Source organism: Dermacentor silvarum, chromosome 1 (genome assembly GCF_013339745.2).
Source record: "Dermacentor silvarum isolate Dsil-2018 chromosome 1, BIME_Dsil_1.4, whole genome shotgun sequence".
Lineage (NCBI taxonomy): Eukaryota > Metazoa > Arthropoda > Arachnida > Ixodida > Ixodidae > Dermacentor > Dermacentor silvarum.
In genome coordinates this window covers 184,526,217-184,539,795 of record NC_051154.1, presented here as the reverse complement: position 1 = coordinate 184,539,795, position 13,579 = coordinate 184,526,217, and the positions used below count along the sequence as shown (strand labels likewise).

The 13,579-nt window shown below is 45.8% G+C and overlaps 1 non-coding gene across 1 annotated transcript; it reads left to right on the top strand.

Moving 5' to 3' along the window:
- The first annotated feature begins 6,868 nt into the window (after positions 1 to 6,868).
- Trnat-cgu (transfer RNA threonine (anticodon CGU)) lies at positions 6,869 to 6,940 on the top strand. The gene has a single exon. It is a non-coding gene; the product is annotated as a tRNA-Thr (tRNA).
- The last annotated feature ends 6,639 nt before the right edge of the window (positions 6,941 to 13,579 follow it).

Genomic DNA, 13,579 nt, shown 5'->3' with positions numbered 1-13,579 from the left:
ATATCTTGTGTATACGGTATTCATCGCAACTAAATGCTTCGCATGATTTCTATTGTAAGTAATTACTGTTTGTGCATTGGCTGGCTCGTTTTGGAATTACAACATGTCCCAGAAAGTTGTTTAAAGAGTGGAATAGCCAATTTTATTTAATTAATGTATTCATTCGCAGTAAACATATGGATCCTGACGTCTGCCGCCACCAAAATACGAGTTGCCTGAAACTCTCTGAGCACCGCTGTGTTTAGCAATCCCTTATTGTTTTCCCTAACACCCCCCCCCCCCCCCCCCGGTATACGATTATAAATAATACGTATGGCAGACGGTGATGCAGACATATACCATTTCGTGCTTGATCCTGTACACAGGATAGTAAGTTTATTATTATTATTATTATTATTATTATTATTATTATTATTATTATTATTATTATTATTATTATTATTTTGCCTAACTTGGCCCTGCCCAGATATATATATGTTCCTAGGGCGGAAAAGGACTCACGTCAGTTGTCGTCCTGCGCCCTTCATGCGTGGCGCCTCTTACGCACACAATTTTTTAGTACTCTGACTTTGCATGACAGGGTTTACGCGTACCAGTAATTCCTCAGAGCCACTGGGCATTATGCACATGAAGAGGCTCCACAGAACAAAGCGTAATGCAGATATGATAGAGCGAAGTTCCGCTATTGATGACGTATGGTTGGATGCAGCTTGTACATTTTTTGTTATATTAAAGTAAATAGTAGAACGTCTATTCTGGAACATGCCGTTTGTACATATCTGAATATGATTCCGGAATGCAAAGTTAGTTTGAGAAAGGAGGTGAGTTACTTTTACAAGACATTACTGGTGCGTAAAAGGCAACTCGCCAGTTTGGACATCGCTAACAATGAAAGAAGTTAGGTGTGTAACACGCTTGACGCACGGGCACTCTAAAGGCCTTTGAACTATGTCAGTCAACTACCGGACAGGTGTTCATGCGGGTAGCATACAAGAAAGAAGTATCTCCTCTTGGTATATACAGGGTCCCTTGCGGAAAGGGAGATATCAGAACTCTTTCGCGGGCCCAGATGGGTAGCCTCGTACGCAGCTCTTCAACAACAGAAAACACGACCACGCACAAAGGTGCCTTAGTGCTTGCAAAAACGATCTTATACTTTGCATTGATGCAATTTGTCTGGTAGTCAACCTTTACTGCAGCGATACTTTCAAACCGCCGTGGCCATCAACTACCACAATGATGATCGCCACCGTTGCGTCGCATTGTCCTTCGGCAGCTTCGTCACCCTATGACTTCACCCGCATCCGGTTTTCTCGGGGCAGCATGATTCGAATGGTTCTATAGTTTTGTCAGGGAAGCACCGTATTCCTTTTTACCTCGACGTGTACCATCTGTTCGGACCAGCGTATTCTTGCAATTTGCCTATATACAGCTGTACAACGAGAGCGCTAGTGTCATGCAAGTGCGCGTTCGCACGACGCTTATTCCGGTTCCGAAGGCAGAATCAGTTGGGCAAAACCTTGTCCTCGCTCTACTGAGGAGCCGATTAAGCCTTTGCAACCGAGCTGACTGCTCGCCGTTGGCGTCTGAGAGATGTGCTTTTAGAAATGCGCAATCAACGGCAGTTCCGCAATGCCTTAAAAAGTGAAATGTGATTGTAGCGAACTGGGCGAGCGACGCTCACCTTGAAACTGTATAATGCCACGACAATATTAAATTAGTTTACCCTTTTCTTCTCATGGCTTTGCACTGACCCAATGCACTATATTATTTAACGTTTTGTCACTTTAAGTTTAAAGAGACAGCGTCATACGTTTTGCTGCGTCGCTTACTGAAAACATATAAAGGAGACCCCGTAATACCGTGTGTCAGCGGCGAAACTCCTTTTTGTAAGGCATCCTTCAGGGTTACAGAAAGAGGTTTACTTCAAAGGATTTTAGTTCGCCCGTCTGTCTGAGATATGTCACTTGATAATGATCTCCTATACATAATATCACACCACTGAACGCCAGGACAACCTGAGTATGTGTGGTAGTGAATCAGCGGCCAGATGGCGCTCACCTCCGTGAATCCGCGGCAGCGGCAGCGCCGGCCGTGCGGAGGACAGAAAAAGAAAGAACCAGAAAACTCGCCTTCTCGCATAGCGTTCGCCGCAAGCGTTTCCCGGTAGCGTATTTACAATTGCTAGTATACGTACAGCGCTTGACCGCTGGCGCCACGCTGCGCCGCTCGCGCGTACCATGTTTCGAGCCGCCGCCGTTGGAACGGAGGAGGCGTTGACGGAGAAAACGCTGGGCTGGTGGTGACTAGCCTGCTGTTGGGATCGGTGGTATTATAAACGCATCACTGTTTTGATGATCCAAATATAATCTCACTATCAGGGAGGGAGCAGTCTACCTGACTGGAGCAGTACTTTTTTATTTGGGGTGTTGCTACGCTGCGCTCCGCAACACCCCAATGACCGCCGCTTCGCGTCGGCGCCCGGTACCACGGCTGCCGCCGTGGCACCGGGGTTCAAGCGACCGCGCTGGCAAACAGAGAGGGAAAAAAAGGGAAAAGCGTGATAAGAAAAAAAAATTCCAGCCAGGGCGGGTTTCGAGCCCGCGTACGCATGATCCAGAAGCGTGCCCCGTAACCACCCAGCCATACAGCCACGCTTTCAAGATTTGCATTCGTGCGAACCATATGATTACGTTCGAGCGCTCTCGGCGAACGGAACCACCTCGAAACGCGGTACGCGCGAGCGGCGCAGCGTGGCGCCAGCGGTCAAACGCTGTATCTACTAGCAAATGGAGTGTTGCTTCCCGGTAATGGTTACGGTTGCATAAGCTGCAGTACAGTGGCTAGCTGCAGTTGCCGGTCTATATATAGCGCGTCGCGGCGCTGCCAGTTGGTGCGGTGATTTCGGGGAGTTCTGTCGTGCGGAGCTCCGATCGACGAACTTTCGGCTTCTCAGTCAGTTGCGGCGTCCGGCTCCTTTGGAAGTCCACGCAAGTACGCGAATGAGGCCGAGGCGTCATCGGAGAGGCGTCGCAATGCTTTCGCATTCATCCACGTAGGAATACCTAAGTGCCCTTTACTTTTTTGTGTTCAAATATAACGTTATGGAGAGGCAGGCGACAAGTTTGTTTCCGACATTTCCAATATCAAAATACGTAAATCAGATCTATAATTCAATCACATGAAAATCCACGCGCCCTTCTCGGCGCAGCCAGTTTCCTGAATGACATCGCAAGTACATCCTGCACGACACAGACCAAAAGGCGCCACATTCGTCGTCTCGCCCTCTTCAGTAAAACCCGAACCAAAATTTTCGGCGCCACAAAAATTGCTTCATCGAGGCACGTGCCGCTTGGCTCCTCCATGTTGCTGCTGTGCTCTGGCTTCTTATTGATGCGCCGACGTGTATACGCTTGCAATAATTCTGAAGAGGCAACGCTGTCAGCTTCATCCGTGTAAGGAGACGATATGCTGCGCCGAATTTCAGGAATTAACGAATAGCCTTGCCTCCTGTCAGAACTGCTTCACCGCTTTTACGTGACTGTATCAGCGTCTTCTAACTTCTTTCTAACCTTCCGCGCAGCGCCATTGATACTGTGACATCACGACGGCGCCGGTGGCGCCGATGGTATTAACACGCCCGGGTATACGTATAATTGCTATCGCAATTAAGTTTCGTTCTTAAAGTTGGGAACTCTGGAACTGATAGCAGCCATAGAGCAAGTTCCACCGGTCTGTACTGAGGCCCTAGACGTTCTAATGACCCATTTCATTTTTCATTCTTCTCGTCCTTCACAGCGTTCGCGAGCCGCGTCCGAGACAATGACGAACATCGTTTTCTGGTCAGATTCTATACAGAAAGTCTGTGCCGCGAGAAAACTTACGTGGCCTTCCGACTCGGGTTTAATTTGATTTTCTATTTTATGTGGACCTCAGTGCTAGTTGTATACGCGAAGGCAATCTCGCATGGCCTCAACCTCGTCTTAACCAATCTCATTGACAAGAGAATCTCAACCGCAAGAAACAAGTTGAATTCGAACCGTAGCAAAGACGTGTGTCATGACGCGTGTAGGTGAGGCTGCGTAATTTTCCCTATCGTAGACCTTTATTTTGACCAAGCACCTACCGGTGCCATGGAATTGGTTAAAACGAGGTTGAGGCTGACCGACATTTTCTTCGATTACAACTAACACCGAGGTCCATATAATATAGAAAATCTAATTTCACCCGAGTCGCAGGAAGTTTCCTGCGTACAGTTTTCTCCCGGCATGGGTTCTCGTGCATACGTAGAGGTTGACCATAAAACAATGTAGGGCATTAGTTAGGCTCCCACAGGCGGAAAAAAGTTGCCTTTCCTTGCACTAAGTTTTTCATGTTTTAAGAATACGTAGTTTATTGTAAATTAAAGCCTCACCTGTAACAAATTCTAGAATCCACTAAAGAAAAAAAAACTGTTCAGTTCAACCGTGCTTCCCTTGGCTTTATTGACTGTTGGCTTTTCATCTACTTGCGTGAAACCGCGAGAAACTAAAAGAATGGGAGAAAAATTGCCAGTTTGCTGGATGAACTCCTGAATGATTTGAAACCACGGGGCCGCGAGGGCTCATCATAAGCGGGCAGCGCATGTCACTTTCGGGCTCGGACTGGGCCTGGGCCAGAGAAAGAAAGAAAGAAAGAAAGAAAAAAAAAAAAAACGGTCCGTGCAATGCTCTATACGCGAACACACGTAACTATACCGTCAGACTATATACCGTAACTATACCGTCAGAGGTCTGGCGACCAAGCACCGTAGGTCTTAAAATTGTATCTTGCACCCTGTTTCTTAAATAATATTTTTTCCCGCTAAACAGCTTGGCTAACATTAGCTGGGACACACGGTATAGCGGACGTAAAGAAGACGTTTTGTCTGTGTCTTCCTTACGCGTCCACTATATAGTTACGTGCGTCTGCGTCATTGTGTGCGATAAGCACCTAAATCACACCGCACAAAGTGCTGTTCCACGGAAAGGCACGGACAATTAATTACTGAAAAGGGGTAACAAAAACAAAAAGTTTGCTGAGTTTCTAGCGAAAGAAAAGTGAGAAATGCTTCATCCACGACATAATCGCCGGAAGCAAACGGGTACACGATGATGTTGGGCTTTTTAATATGCGCAATAAAATAAGCGACTGTTTTCCGCGGTCGCTCGCTGTTGAAAACTGGAGGCACCATTATGCTGCCGTACCCGCGTCTTAACGTGGCAGGTATAGGGGAGGATGTATACGCAAATGATGAATACACATTTAGTTATTCCCTGAACGTTTCTACGCTGACGCCGCTCGCCACTGGGGCGTCTCGTGCTTCTGCGTCGTGAGGAGAAGGCGCCGCGGTAGCTACAAGAGTGGCTCCTGAATATTCAAGACGGTCTAACGTTTTCAACGGAAAGCGAAACACGCACGACACCGACAGGCGGTGCGTAAGTGCTGCATTTCAAAAGGAGTCAGGAAACATGTCTCGCGGTTTTTAACGCTCGTGACGGTTTTCGCATTCAAGGCGTCACGTGCAGATTCGCCGCACGTTCGTGACTATGAATATGTGTGTGTGTGTGTGTGTGTGTGTGTGTGTGTGTGTGTGTGTGTGTGCGTGTGCGTGTGCGTGTGCGTGTGTGTGTGTGTGTGTGCGTGTGCGTGTGCGTGTGCGTGTGTGTGTGTGTGTGGTGTGCGTGTGCGTGTGCGTGTGCGTGTGTGTGTGTGTGTGTGTGTGTGTGCGTGTGCGTGTGCGTGTGCGTGTGCGTGTGTGTGTGTGTGTGTGTGTGTGTGTGTGTGTGTGTGTGTGTGTGTGTGTGTGTGTGTGTGTGTAAACGTGACCTCCTTGTTAACCACGTATTGTCGTTTTTACTTTGGTCGCTGTGAAAGAGTCGCGATAACATCGTCTCCATGCAGTGTCAACTGCGCTGGTGCAGTTGGCGCTGCTTTACACTATAAATAAGTGTCTCTGCGCGGGAGTGCTACAAAGTGCTACATAGTAGAACGCCAGAAGTAGCAATCACGAACTTTTGCACCGAAGTAACAGTGAAATTTAAAAAGTTACAAAAAATAAGACAACCACACAAAAAAAAAAAAAAACAAAAAAAACACTATGCACAGGTTCCAGGGACCATACACTATATATCGTTTGCTTCCGACATGCGTGACGACGCTGCAAGAAAGCTCCATATCGTGGCTAAAGATATGACACACAAATATTGGTCTTCTCCCAACCTCCCGAATTGTCATCTTCACAGACTTGATCCATCCCTAAAGATACAAGTGCCGTCAAAAGTTTCCCGCTCTGAGGCGACAGTATTGCACCGCCTCTGGCTCGGGGTGGCATTTACAAAGGCCTACTCGTTCCGCATTGGAATGGGGGATACGCCCATGTGCGACTCTTGTGACACTATAGAAACAATTGAACACATCTTATGTCTCTGTCCCCAGTACGACGTCGAACGTGAAGCTCTCCGGACAGCATCGAACCGGCTGGACTCTAGACCATTTTCCAAAATGAAGATCCTTTTACCATGGTCTTACGTGTCGATGGCACAGAAAGCGACGAAAGCGTTGTTACAGTACGTGAAGTGGACAGGTCTTGGCGACCGTGTGTAGACTAGGTGCGAACCTTCAAATGTGCGCGCAACTGTGCTTTCTCTCTCTCCTCTCTCTCTCTCTCTCTTTTCATCCCTATACCCCCTTCCCCCAGTCTAGGGTAGCAAACCGGACGTTCATCTGGTTAACCTTCCTTTCCTTTATGTAATATATATATATATATATATATATATATATATAACACTCCCAGGGTTAGTTCTAGTTTTAAAACATAAATACCCCCGAAAGTGAATGGGAAAACGGCTCCGCGGTAGCTCAATGGTGAGAGCATCGCACGCGTAATGCGAAGACGTGGGTTCGTTCCCCACCTGCGGAAAGTTGTTTTTTCATCCGTTTTCATTTCCATTAATTTCTCATTTCTGTATTTCAATTAGTAATTACAAGTAATTTCCCCTATGTTGTCCTTGGTGTCATTGTTTGTTGGCTTCTACTGATATGATATATATATATATATATATATATATATATATATATATATCCGGCATGCGTGTGGTGAGCGGGCGTTGGGGGGTACCTTTAGCCTCTCATATACGTAGTGCGAGGAAATCATATTGAGGCGATGGCGAGACTGTTCTCGAAGTCATCCAGCCCTTACTTTGCTTCTGACGCTGCTGTAGCATCAGTAGTCTCAAGAGGCTCAGAGCTGATTCTCTCTAGGTCTCCACTCAATCTAGTATACCCTTCAGAAATCGCAGCAGCGCTTTTGTGTCCTTTCGTAACTCCGATATGCGAGGCCATGGTCCCAAGATGTCTGATATAGAGCAGAGAATTGTCACAACGTCGGCAATATCAACAGTGGACTTTCTCTTCTTATCTTAATCTTCTCCTACTCTTTCCCCTTCCCCGAGTGCAGGGTAGCCAACCGGGCTCAGTCCTGGTTAACCTCCCTGCCTTTCATTTATCATTTTTCCTCTCTCTCTTTCCCCTCTAGGTCTCCACTAATGCATCCAGCGCCTTTCCGCTTTAGACACACCTCCTCTCTTTTCCATACGAATAAAAGATGTCACCCACTATGACAATATGCGATACGGCACCACCGTAAGTGAATTTTTCGTGAACCTTCATGTGTTTCGTTGGTGCAAGGCAAACGTTAACGAACAACATTGTGCACTGACATTCGCTTCGTTATATAGCAAGCTTCCTTCCGTCTTGTTTTGTCCGGTGTCTAAAGGAAAATAAATGCCGGCAGACTTGTGTGACCTTGCAGAATCACAACCCAAATTGTACAGAAGCGGAGTTCGTGACAAAGAGGCCGCAGTGCACGGTGCGCTGCTTCATTTAACCTCCGAGGGTTTCTTCCCAGCTCAGAGGCGTTCTCGGCTCCTGTGGAACTTTTCCGAAGCCCACGTGTACCTTCCTCACAGACACAGCTGCTGCGTCGGCTACGGCGTCGTTGTGTACGCGACTGCTAACAATTAACGCTTCCAGATTAACACTCCTGAACTTATACGCTTTAAACGATTCATGTTAAACGCCGAGGGTCTCCCGTACACGTGTAAAAGGTTTCAAACAGAAATGTGGAGCGGTTGGCTTAAGTGCCTTCACTCGGCTTCCGGGCACCCGGTGCGGCTGCTTGGCATGAACCCCCCTCCCTTATCCCCTCTTTTCTTCTCTTTCTCTTGCCACGCTCTCCTATTTCTTAAGACCAATTTTGTATAGTGAATATGAAACAATTTAAAACGGTAATGGTTCTATTTTTGCCGGTAATTCGGCATTTATTTCTGTTAATACAATAAAAAAAGACAATATGGATGGCAGTTTGACGTGTCAAATTTTGTAAGCGTTCTAGAAATTGTGCCGCTAGACACTACGAAATCTCAGCCCACAGTGAGCAGCTTAAATATTATACATTAAAATTACATAAAGTAAACAATTCCCTGCACGATACCAACAGGGCTTAGAGCAAAATATAATTAGCATTTCTTATAACCGGAAAGAGTTACTATATAATTGCAGTTACTATATATGAAACAGTTAACCTCCCGAGACTTCTTTGAGTGGCGTATAGCTGCGCACGCAGCAAGGCCTAATGAAAGATGCTTACTCATAAGGGTTCAAGCTTTCGAACTTTCACTTCAAGGCTAAATGTGTTTATTCAAAGCTAAATGTTTATTCTGCATGAGATGTAAGACGACGGCACAGTACACGCTTACAAAAGTCAAGATACAACAAAGAACACACAAAGGGCAAGTCCTTCTCAGTACCGGCGTGGCGCATCAGCTTTCGCTTCTGTTGGAGGCGCCGGTGACGTATATACCCCGCCAAGGGCAATGGGACGCTTCACCTAAACACGGCGGCGTTATGTTGGGGATATGGAGGAGGCGGGGAACGAGGCTCACTTAGTCCGCTCGCTTGCTCTTCGGTACGGTGGCCTGTTGGGCCTCCAAGCACGTATTGCAGACGAAACGTGCAGTGGTGCCGTGTTATAATTCACAATACCGTGCACGAAGGTACGAACCGCTGTAACCAAACACTGGCAGGGGGACCATCAGCGCGCCGCGCTTTTGTCTTACTTCTCGCGGCGTTGTCGTCATCGCAAGACGCCAAGGGCTTGATGAGCATGCGCAGTGCCACGCAACTGAAGAAAAAAAAAAAAAAAAAGGAAGAAAAGAAAAGAAGAAAGAACGCTCCCGTTACTGCGGCGTCAACAACGCCGCGATTAAGTAGCTAGTGCGTGGTCCAGACTGCGCCAACCCGCGGAATTAAGGCCGCTGGCTTACTGCATGAGAGAAAGCTCTGCTTTCGGGGTGGTCTGCCTCCCTCCCCCTATGTGACGTCACTGCACCAACAATTACAAAATTTAGACATCGCTGGAAGTTATTTCGAAAATTTAGCTAAAGTGATCGAATTAGCGTTTTGAACGCCTTGACGTCACATCGGAAATTTCTTGTGACGCCCCTAAAAATCCGACAAACTTGAAATTCCTCCAGCGAGTTTCTCACACCGGCACATTTCATTCCTATGAAGTTTCATCTTGATACGCTTATATATATATATATATATATATATATATATATATAGCTCGTCATACACCGCCGGCAAGCGTCGAGAATAACTTCAATTAGCAAAAATTTTACAATTTTTCACGCCGCCTTCAAAGTATACCTATAAATTTGAAATGTCCTTCGCATGTTCATCCCAAAACACGCATTTTAGTGTTACTGAGTTTCATAGTGATATCCTCGGTGGAATTAACAGAACTTTGGTAATCTTCCCCAACACGCCTAATCATCCCGCGCGCTTCTAACCTTGCCCGCACGTAAATATTGTCATTCCCAGCATCCTATCCAAATTCCATTGTGTGCGAGCTCCAGTGTTTTTCTCACTAAATTTTAGTCCTCATTTGGAGCGGACATTCTCCACCGCATCTCGCAAAACAAGTTCGCAGAAAAACAATAATAATAACAATAATAAAGAACAGTATACAACATCACGTTTTAATTCCCCACCAAGCTTATTCTTTCCAAACCGGGGTCTTGTTTGATGGGAGCTGTTGCGGATTTTGTTGCGGAACAAGCACCCATAATAATCTACTCTGAGGAGACACTTGTGTGCTGTCATCCTAGCTCCTGAGTTACATGCCGGCATTGACGTTTTAGGCAACTTGTTTCACCATATGTTATAAAATATACCGGTAGACTGTTTCGATGTTTTCCTATCCATTATGGCGAGTGCGACGCCAAGTGCAGCCAAAGGGTCGCGGGGAGGAAAGGCTATAAAAGCTTTCAGCACTTTCTTCATCGTTACGGAAAATTTTCTACCACCTTTCTCCCCCTTCCTCAGCTAACATAAGGTAGAAAGCCGCACTGCCTCTATACAACAACCCCGCTGTTACTTGTCCTCTGGACGTGTGCAAACTTGGCACATTTGTGAATTTGCAGCAAAACATTTCGACGATGAGTAAGGTTCACGTCTATTTCCGTAGCACGAGGCAAAATGCACGCTACATTGACCTCAGGAACCGCGGACACCTTATACCTCGAGCAACGCCAGAGGGCGAAGTTCCTCTAGCGACTGATCACCCCGTGTAAGAGATGAGCGTTCTCTCTATAACAACGGCTGCTCAACCCTTCGCCGATCGCGTACTTGGTGCGAGTTCCTTGCGCCGCTCTTGTGGGAAGAGCACGCGACTGCGAGCTCTCTTAAGTGCATTCTGGGTCGTGAGAACGGTGCCGCCCGCGCTCTCGCCGCCGATTGCTTAGTATATGCGCGCGGGGCGTATGGCGCGCTGCCAGGATCAGTTCTGGCCGCGTGTTTATTGCTCTGCCGCATGCAGTCTCGCACACGGTATTGAACCTGCGCTCGCAGCGGCCAGGCCCTGTTGCGCACGGACATCAGTGTTGTGTTTCTTCCTATGCCGACCATCACCGGAAAGGTGCATGCATGGGGCGCGCAGGCGCAGCTCGTCGTGTTTGCGCTGATCACGGATGCAGACAAGCGTTTACAACTTATCACGAACTCTACAACCACAGGAGCAGTAAGTAACCAGCGGAGGGCAACAATGTTATATAAGTGAAGCCACCAGGATAGCGGCACAGCGTTGGTGGATATGCACAATACGCGCGGAGCAATCTTCAGAGACGTTTCTGAAACGTAAGACAGTTTCGTGGTTGGTCGCGCATGAACACTGGCCCATAGCAATCACACGCAGTTCCTCTATATACGTGCAAACCACAACTTGGCACGAATTAGCCACTTTATCTGTATTTACAAAATGCGATAACCTTTACTATGCTTATATAATCTGTTTCGACATGTCCCCGGTTGTAGCCGGAAACCTCGCGGCTATATTTACTGCGTATAGTCACAAATTATGCCCGACTGTTATTAAGCCACTCATATTTATACATGATACCAAGAATGGATACCAAGAGAAGGGAAGCGCAGTCGAGGATGGCAGACAACTAGGTGGGGTGAAGAAGTTAGGAAATTTGCAGGCGCAAGTTGGAATCAGCTAGCGCAAGACATGGGTAATTATAGATAACAGGGAGAGGCCTTCGTCCTGCAGTGGACATAAATATAGGCTGATGATGATAATGATGATGATGATGATGATGATTTATACAGGGTGTCCTAGCTATCATACAACGCATTTTTTTTAAAGACGGGCCATTCTACGCGAAGGTTGATGCCATTCAATCTATTAGTTACTTGCAATTAGTTATTGTTTAATTACTGCTCTGAATGACGTACTGTCAATGAAGAATTTGTAGCAAATTGAAACTTAAAACTGGCATGTTTTCAGCCAGGTAGTTCTTGCCCGTTTATTAGTGGCACGAGCATCGAGTGACACTCTTGTTTCTTGCGCAGCACTTCCTGTTCACCTCCTGAGACGACCGGGGACGAAACTAATATATATATATATATATATATATATATATATATATATAGTACAGTACACAATTCATGGGTTTCATTACAGATATGACATCAGAGCATAAGTTTAGTAACAAGTTGAGTTACTTAAGTGTCTGGAATAATTAGAATGAATTAGAAATCACCGATTATCGCACAACAACGCACAGAACACCAGCGCCTAGATGCGAGTGCCACTAAGAGACACCTAAGTCAAAGATCAGGGTCGCCTACCGTTTTTTTTTTTTTTTTTTTTCAGGATGATAAAGAAAGCCCGCGAGAATTGAAAAATATCCCGTGACTAACCGTCCGCCCAGCATCAAAAAGCAACGCCCTCAAAGTCAGAGCTTGGTCCTTGGCGTCTTTCTAGATTTCACAAAAGCATTCGATCATATTAATCACAACATACTGATTCAAAAATTGCAGCACTATGGCATTCGAGGGAAAGCTCTGTCACTTATTTCTTCGTACCTATATATACAGCATCGGTCGCAGTTTGTCGTGATTAATGGTCACTCTTCAGTAAAGCCAGTTAATTTAGGTGTTCCACAGGGAAGAATTTTGGGTCCTTTTCTCTTTGTTCTTTACATTAACCATATTTTTAACATTGATCATACGGCCAAGCATATATTATACGCTGACGATACTAGCCTATTTTTTGCCGGCTCGGATGTCGCGTGCCTGTCTTTTCGCGCAAACGAAACACTTCATCGCATTCACTTATGGGCTACAAATAATGAATTAAAGCTAAACCTTCGTGAAACTAAGGCCGTTTTGTTTCACCCACGAAACAAATTCTGCGAACTCCCCCGACTATTGCTAAACGATGTCGAAATACAAGTTGTAGAAAGTTTTAAAACGCTTGGCGTAATTTTCTCAAATAATCTGTCCTGGGATGCTCACATTAATTACCTGTCGAAAAAGCGGTCCAAAGTAATTGGTCTCATGCGTCGACATTGCTCTACGTTCCCTCTTTAGGTTAATAATATTCTGTACAATGCTATATTTTCTTCCACGCTAAACTACGGTGCACTATAGTTTGGGGAACAACAACAAAAGAAAATATAAAGAAACTTCTCTCACTCAGAAGCTTGCAATACCCGCCTAGTTTTTAAAGCTCCTTACTTAAGTCACACAGAGGAGAGGACATGTTCAAAAAGTTTAAGATTGTTAACGTACAATGTATGTACAATTTCAGACTACTTCGGCAACATAAGCTGGACACAAATAAGAAAAATGACCCTCTGAAATTACTGGCGAGGTTGACAAAAAATTCCCCTACATACCACACACGCTATCCCGAAACATGGAAAGTTGACAAATGCCGCACGACCTATGGTAAGCAAATGCTAAGGTACACTTTACCTAACTCGTTAAATGAGTTGGCCAAAAATGGCACAGATGTAGCAATGATCTCTTTTAATGAGCTTCGAAGCTTATACGTATAACTCTCCAATGTTTTACCTTTTGTTGAAACACTAATTGTGTTTCTCGATTGCTTCCATTTCTGATTCAGTGAATTTCTCGCAATGTTGTTGTATATATATTTATGGAATTTCTGTACGCACATATTTGCCCACTGTTTGCATTCTTGTATAGT